Raw genomic sequence first — 6,605 nt, 5'->3', positions numbered from 1 at the left:
GGGGGGAGAGAGTGAAGGAGAGGGAGAGAGAGACGGAGACAGAGGGAGAGAGAAGGAGGAGAGGAAGAGGGAGGGTGAGTTTCAAGGGGGCTGAGAGGGAAGATGGGGTGCAGAGAAGGGAGGAGTTCTGTGAGGAGATGTGTGAAGTGGTGGGGGTCCTGAGAAAAGGCAGCTCAGAGGAGAGGTGGGGCTCCCAGTGGGGTCTGGCTCAGGGAGCAGGAGGGGCTCACGCTGGCCTCAGTGGGGCTGGGCACCACAGGAGGGGCCCCTCCGCTGGCCGTGTGCGCCCCCACAGAGATTAGAGCAGCTATTCTGTAATTCGGGGCCTTCCGTTTAGGAAAGAATCTCAGCCACAACAATAGCCTGGCTCCCGTTCTCCTGGTAAGGGGTGCGGCCTCAGGACAGAGCCGACACCCCGCACCCACGGCGGGAAGGGGGGGACCTTGGGGCGTGGAGAGGAAGGTGTCGTTAAATGTTGTTTGTGGAGCACCTCCGTGTTGCCAGCGAATGCGGTGAATAAGAGATCGGATTTCTGCTCTCAAAGAGCCTATAGCCTGGTGTTAGAATGAGGAAGCCAAGTCCACATACAGGGCGCCCTGTGCCCAGCGCTCTGCTCAGTAGCCACCTGCCTCTCACGCAGCCCCACGTGAGCGGGGTGAGGGAGCGGCCCAGGCGGGAGAATTAATTCACACAGCTGGGGTCACGCAGCTGGCAGCCGGAGAGTGGGGTCTGCAGAGAGAGCTCCCACCCCCCCACCCCCACAGCAGTACCTGGGTACCTGGGGCTTCCGGTCCTGGGCTCCTCTGCTCCCCCCTACCCGCTGCCCACCAGACTTGAGGTGGAGTCTTCTGCACGCAGAGGCAGAGAACTGGGGAAGGTGGGGGAAGGAGAGCTGCCCCAGCTGCAGTGCTCACCGCCTCCCTGCCGCATCTTCATCAGCATCTCCACCATCCCCAGCTCCCGCCGCTGTCCTCTGCAAGGCGCCTCCACATCCAGGACCAGGAACAAAAACCATCCAATCCCGACCTAGTGCAGTAGGGAACACATGGGCAAGAAACGGGATTCTCATGGAATGCAGCGGCAAGAAATCTATCTTCCTGCCAATATTGACAACTATACGTTCATAGTGACATGTTGGAAAATATGTTTTGATTTTTTTTTACACAGAGAAAGTCATAAAACTATCAAACATGACCGAATTTAACTATTATTGAACATATATAGGTATTTTGGACAAGGGCCAGCAATACTGGATGAGTAAGAAAATAAAGATATGCATAATTCACAAATCATTCCATCTTTAGTCCATAAAATCTATTTGTCTTGCCTTGATTTGAGCAATACTACTAAGTATGCTGCTATAATGAAAAGTTTCAGGGATGCTGGCTGGCTCAGTCATTAGAGCGCGTGACTCTTGATCTCAGGGTTGTGAGTTCAAGCCCCAAATGTAGAGTTTACTTAAAAGGACAAAAAACAAATTTAAGAGTAAAATACATTGTTTAACATTGCAAGATATTCCTCAGCCACCATATGTTACTATTGCAAAAACCGTCTACACGTTGGAAAGCTTGAAGTGGAGCAAGAGAATGGATGCTCAGCACTTGGCGGAAATAGTACATTCTTGCTGCAGCATTCCTGCTCTCTGAGAGGAAGGATTCGACAAGAGAATTCATTTGTCTCACCTAAGCTCCCTCACCACTCAGTCTTCTCCACGCCCCAAACCGTGGCTGTCTGTGATGTCAGCAGCGGAGCAAAGCTTCATGGTGTTTGGATGCAGTGGTCTTTTGTTTCAAGGACATAGAGCAAGAGGTGTGGAGAAGCGTTTGTCTCCCCAGGGCTGAGTGGTGTTAGGGACGAGAGCAGACGTTGAGGATTACAGCTTACGCTGGATGGTTCTGAGATGCTTGTATGAGATGCTTTAATAAATGACTTTTGGGGCAGTTTTGATACTGGGGCCCCTTTGAAGGGCATGGATCCCTCTAGCTAGTTCTACGGGGGGCACTGAACTATGGCCAGGAAGGTGCTGTGTCACATTGAACACACCCGATGGTGGGAACCTAACCTTTCTGTATGTGAGGAGGGTAATTCCCAGAGAAGGTGGAGGTTGAGAGCTGGGCAGATACCCACAAAGGTGAGTGTTATGACCATCACCCCTAAAGCACCATAATATTGTAACTAACGCCTTAGTGTTACCCCTGGATTATAATCGCCCCTCCTTCAGTCATTGTTAGCTTCTCCATGGTTCCTAGCACTGTGAACATCTGTGCTTTTTGCCTTTCAGTAATTGTCTCATCCTACCCTGACCTTGGCCACCTGTGCTCTCACAGTGGTGTAACTGGACTCGGAGTGGGGTGCTTGACCTAGGTTTGGGTCAAAAAGCCTATTGCGTTTTCTGGCCCCACGACTTCATTTAAAGATGGACATGTAACTCAATTACAGCCAAGGGGACTTTTGCTGAGACTGCGGCGACAAATCTCTCTCTTCCCTGCCATGCAAGAAGCTGGGCAGAGAAGGCCCAGAGGGTCCAGCCTGCCCGAAGACTGAGTCAGCGGAGAAGGAGCAGCACTGGGTCAGAGCCAGTGAAAACCGACCCTGAGGAGCGGGGCTTCTGTATGTGGTTGTGTCTGAAACAAACCTGTGGGGATCCCTATGGCTGGGGAAGCCAATACCTTTCCTTTCGGCTTAACCCTCCCGGGTTGGTTTTTCAGTCACTTATGATCAACATAAACCGGAAAGAAACATCCTTCTCTCCAAAACTAGGGTCACCTGCATCACGGTGCGTGTAGCATTGGCCATGAGCAGCCTTCTCTTGCTTTACCATTCTAACCCACCTCCGCACTGATTTCTCAGGAATGCTGAACGAATGCCTCCAGGTTTGTGGATAGCTGACTTGAAAGAGCAGTCACAGTTCTCATAAGGAGTCAGGACACCAAATTCTGGTCCTGACTTTGAGGCCAACCCACTCTTGGTCTGCAGCAAGTCGCTCTCTCTCGCACCTCAGATTCTGATCCGTTAAAAGGAAGAAAGTGGATGCGACCCGTGGTTCCCCAGTGCTGTTCCTTCGTGGATTCCAATTGGCTACATAAAATTTACCTGCAGAACTTGCTAACAAGACAGATGCCAGACCTCTGCCCTCAGAGAACCTCATTTAGTAGGTCTGGTGGGGAGTCAAGAAGGAAAGAACATAACAGACTGATTTTATTGATATGAATGCCCTTACTAGACATTCTAGATTTAATGTGTTATCTCTTGCAGCTGAAAGTAGCTCTAACATTGCTTGTTTAGTCGACCGAAACTGGTATTCAACATGGCCCGTATTCTCTGAGGTTGAGATGTCAGCATTTCTCTGGTTAACGTGTCTCACGTCTAAGAAGATAGGAATGTTGGAGCTTTATCACATGAAATTGCATATATTCCCTAATCCCACTGAGTACGTCCCCCAAGAAGGCTCAGAGGGTAGTTCTTCACCGAGGTGTTAAGATAAGTGTTAAGTGAAAACAACGCCGGTATCCTTGAAGAATTCTATGGCGGCTGTCCTCTGCAGTTTGGGTATATTGGGAGAGGTACCGCTGGGATGGGCTCCCTGATTTCATTAGGGGTGATGGGGTCCTGAAGGAGTAGAAGCCAAGCTGAACTTTTCCCTGCAGGATGAGATGATCACTGGTATGTTCGCACTTGCAGGGAGCTTTGATCAGTGTCCTGGGAATAAAACAGATGAGCCGCTTATTAGATATCCTTGAGTTATGTAACAGAAAAACCTCCATATTTTGTGGCTAGAAGCCTAATGTGAATTGTTGTCACAATGGAACATCTTGGCTTTGTAGCTATTGTCCACACCCAAGCCAGTTCACAGAGCTGATGTCCCCACTGAGTAGGAGGCCAGCTCCCTTAAGGCAGGACCCTGGGGCACTGCCGCAAATAGCTAGTGTAGAGTGTATGTCTTCCTCCAAGGAAGGGGGATGGGAAAAATCAGACCTGTTAGGCATTACTAAACATTGACTTTGAATTGATGCTGATACCTGGGAACCCACGATTCAGCATGTCTGAAACTAAACTACTGGTCTATCTCTTATCCCTCCAGATCCATCTCAGCATCCTTCCAATCGCTCAGGCCAAGAGCTTGGAGTCATCTTGGACACAAGTCTTTCCTTTACATTCCACATCTAATCCATCAGCCACATCTATTTGCCTCTATCTTCAGAACACATCCTGATTTAGGTCACCTCTGTCCCACCCCACTCCTACCACCTTGGGCCAAATGCCATCCTCTCTTGCCTGGATTGCTGCCATAGCCTCCAGGGTTCCCTCCTAACCTCAGCCCACCCAGCAGCTAGATCAATCTTTCAAGGTAGAAGTTAATCACCTTGTCCCTTTCCACTCAAATTCCTGAAAAAGGCTCCTCCTCTTTTCGCTGGAGTGAGAGCCAAAGTGCTCAAAGGCTAGCAAGGTTTTCATGACCCGGATCTCACCTCTGGCTATCCTTCCCCTCACCCTGCCCCAGGTACTCTGGCCTCCTGACCTGTTCCTTGAACCCACGGCCATGTCTAACTTAGGGCTTTGACCCTCTGTCTGGAATGCCTTTCCTTCCGCTCTCGGCTTTGCTAACTCCTTCGCCGGCTTTAAGACTTCCTTCAACTCTTGCCCCAACGACATCTCCCGTGAGCACTTCACTTAATAACTCAGCCAGCGTCTTTCTGCAGCATTCCCAACACGTTCTGCCCCGCTCTGCTTTTTCTTTGCATCTTCTTGTTTGTTTTAACTTAGCACATTCTATCATACTAAACGACTCTTTCTTTATGCTCAAATATGCCTCCCCCACTAGAATGTAAGTTCAGTGAGGGCGGGGGCCTTTGTTTTGTTCACAGATACATTCCGAGCGCCTGGCACGGTGCCTGGCGCTTAGTGGGTGCTCAATATACTTGTTTCGTGAATGGATTTTGAAGAAACCATGGAGAGACTGTTGGGGGGAGTGGCTCGAGAGGGTCTCTTGAGGGTCTTGGGACCAGAGTGATGCAAGCTTCAGGCCCCCAAAGCAGGGGGGTGGCTTTTCCGGCCAGTGAGACGCGAGGGAGAGTGCTGCAGGATCTGAGGGAAGGTTTCCCTGCTCTCAGGGAGACACAGGAAGAAATGGGCCCTTTCCTCTAGATGAGCTGCCTGGATGTGATTCTTAGAACGATTCTGGCCATCTGCGGACCATGAAGAAGCAGGGGGAGAAAGCGGGGGGGGGGGGGGGGGGGGGGCACAATGCGCGCTCGAGGAATGGCTTGCTGTCCCCATCGGTGGGCAGGGCAGTCAGCCAACTGCCTGTGCTTGTCACCTCCTTCAGGGTCTGTGTCAGCTGCTGAGCGCCCCTTTACCCAAGGTCACCCCCTTCCCAGGGTGGCCCACATCTGGCGATTGAGGCAGGTAAGAGTATAAAGATCTAGCCTTTTTGGCCCAAAGTGGGACACCGATGGGCAAAACTTATTCCAAAGCATTTACCTAACTCAGAACGTTATGTGGCACTGTGTCCCCATAGCAAGAATAAGGAGTACAGGAACCAAGGAGTGACCCCACTTACGGTTACTAACAACTCTTGGAGACCTTGTTCTTCCCAGCCCTGCCACTCTGGGCTCTGGGGGGTAAGAGGTCCTGGTCCTCAAGAAGGGCACACTTTGCCTAAAGGAGTTGCATTGAATTATAAGCTACGTCTGCCTCCTGGGTGTTCTGAGCTCCTTGTATCCAGGGACGAGCGGGCAGAAAAGGGGTCATGGCATTGGGGGGGGGGGTTGACCCTGCTTATAAAGAGGAGTAAAGCCGCTGTTACACAATTGGGATAATCGATTCCAGGTGATCTACTTGGATGCTTCTTGGTACTCCCTGGCCCAGTTGTGACTATAAATGGCCAGGTAATGCAATCCTGGCCTGAGAAGGGCCTGGTGACCAGGGGCTCAGGCTCCTTGAGGAAGTGGGGCTGGCTCATGCCACCAGGTGCGCTGAGGCCAACAGAAGTGGCAGCTGACAGTAGGGGGAAGTCTAGAATGGATAGAGAAGGGACACAATGAGTATCAGTTGTGGCCCCGGGACCATCTGCCATGGTGGGAGATCTGGTTTGTCCCACTAACATTCCTCTTCCAAGTTTCTCCTCCTTGGACTGCTTGGTCCGTGGACTCCCGAAGGAGCTGCTCTTTGAATGTTGGTGGGGAAGCGGATTCAAGCAGTTCGGGTGGTCTGTGGAAGCCACCGACTTTCAGGAAAGGGCTTGCTGCCCGTGTGTGGCAAGGGCATTCTGCCTAAGCTGTCACCTCCTTGAGGGCGGGCCTCGCCTGCTGAGCACTCCCTCATACAGGGTCATGTCCTTCCTAGGGCAGCCTGGATCTGCTGACGGGAGGAAGTGGGGTGCAAAGATCTGGCCTTTCCAGCCCGATGCAGGACCCCAACTGACTGACTGTGCTCGCGCCAGAGCTGTGGGCCAGGTCCTCTGAGTCATAGTTCAACTTCTTCCCCTGCCTCAGCCTGGGTCCTGCCCCTTCTCTCATAGGGGTTGTTGCCCTAATAAACGGCTTGTGCCCAAACTCTGTCTTGGGTCTGCTTTCAGAGAACTCAGCTGTGGCACCAGCGACGAA

Source organism: Ursus maritimus, unplaced genomic scaffold, assembly GCF_017311325.1.
Source record: "Ursus maritimus isolate PB19 unplaced genomic scaffold, ASM1731132v1 scaffold_32, whole genome shotgun sequence".
NCBI classification, from domain to species: domain Eukaryota; kingdom Metazoa; phylum Chordata; class Mammalia; order Carnivora; family Ursidae; genus Ursus; species Ursus maritimus.
This window is presented reverse-complemented; position numbering follows the sequence as displayed.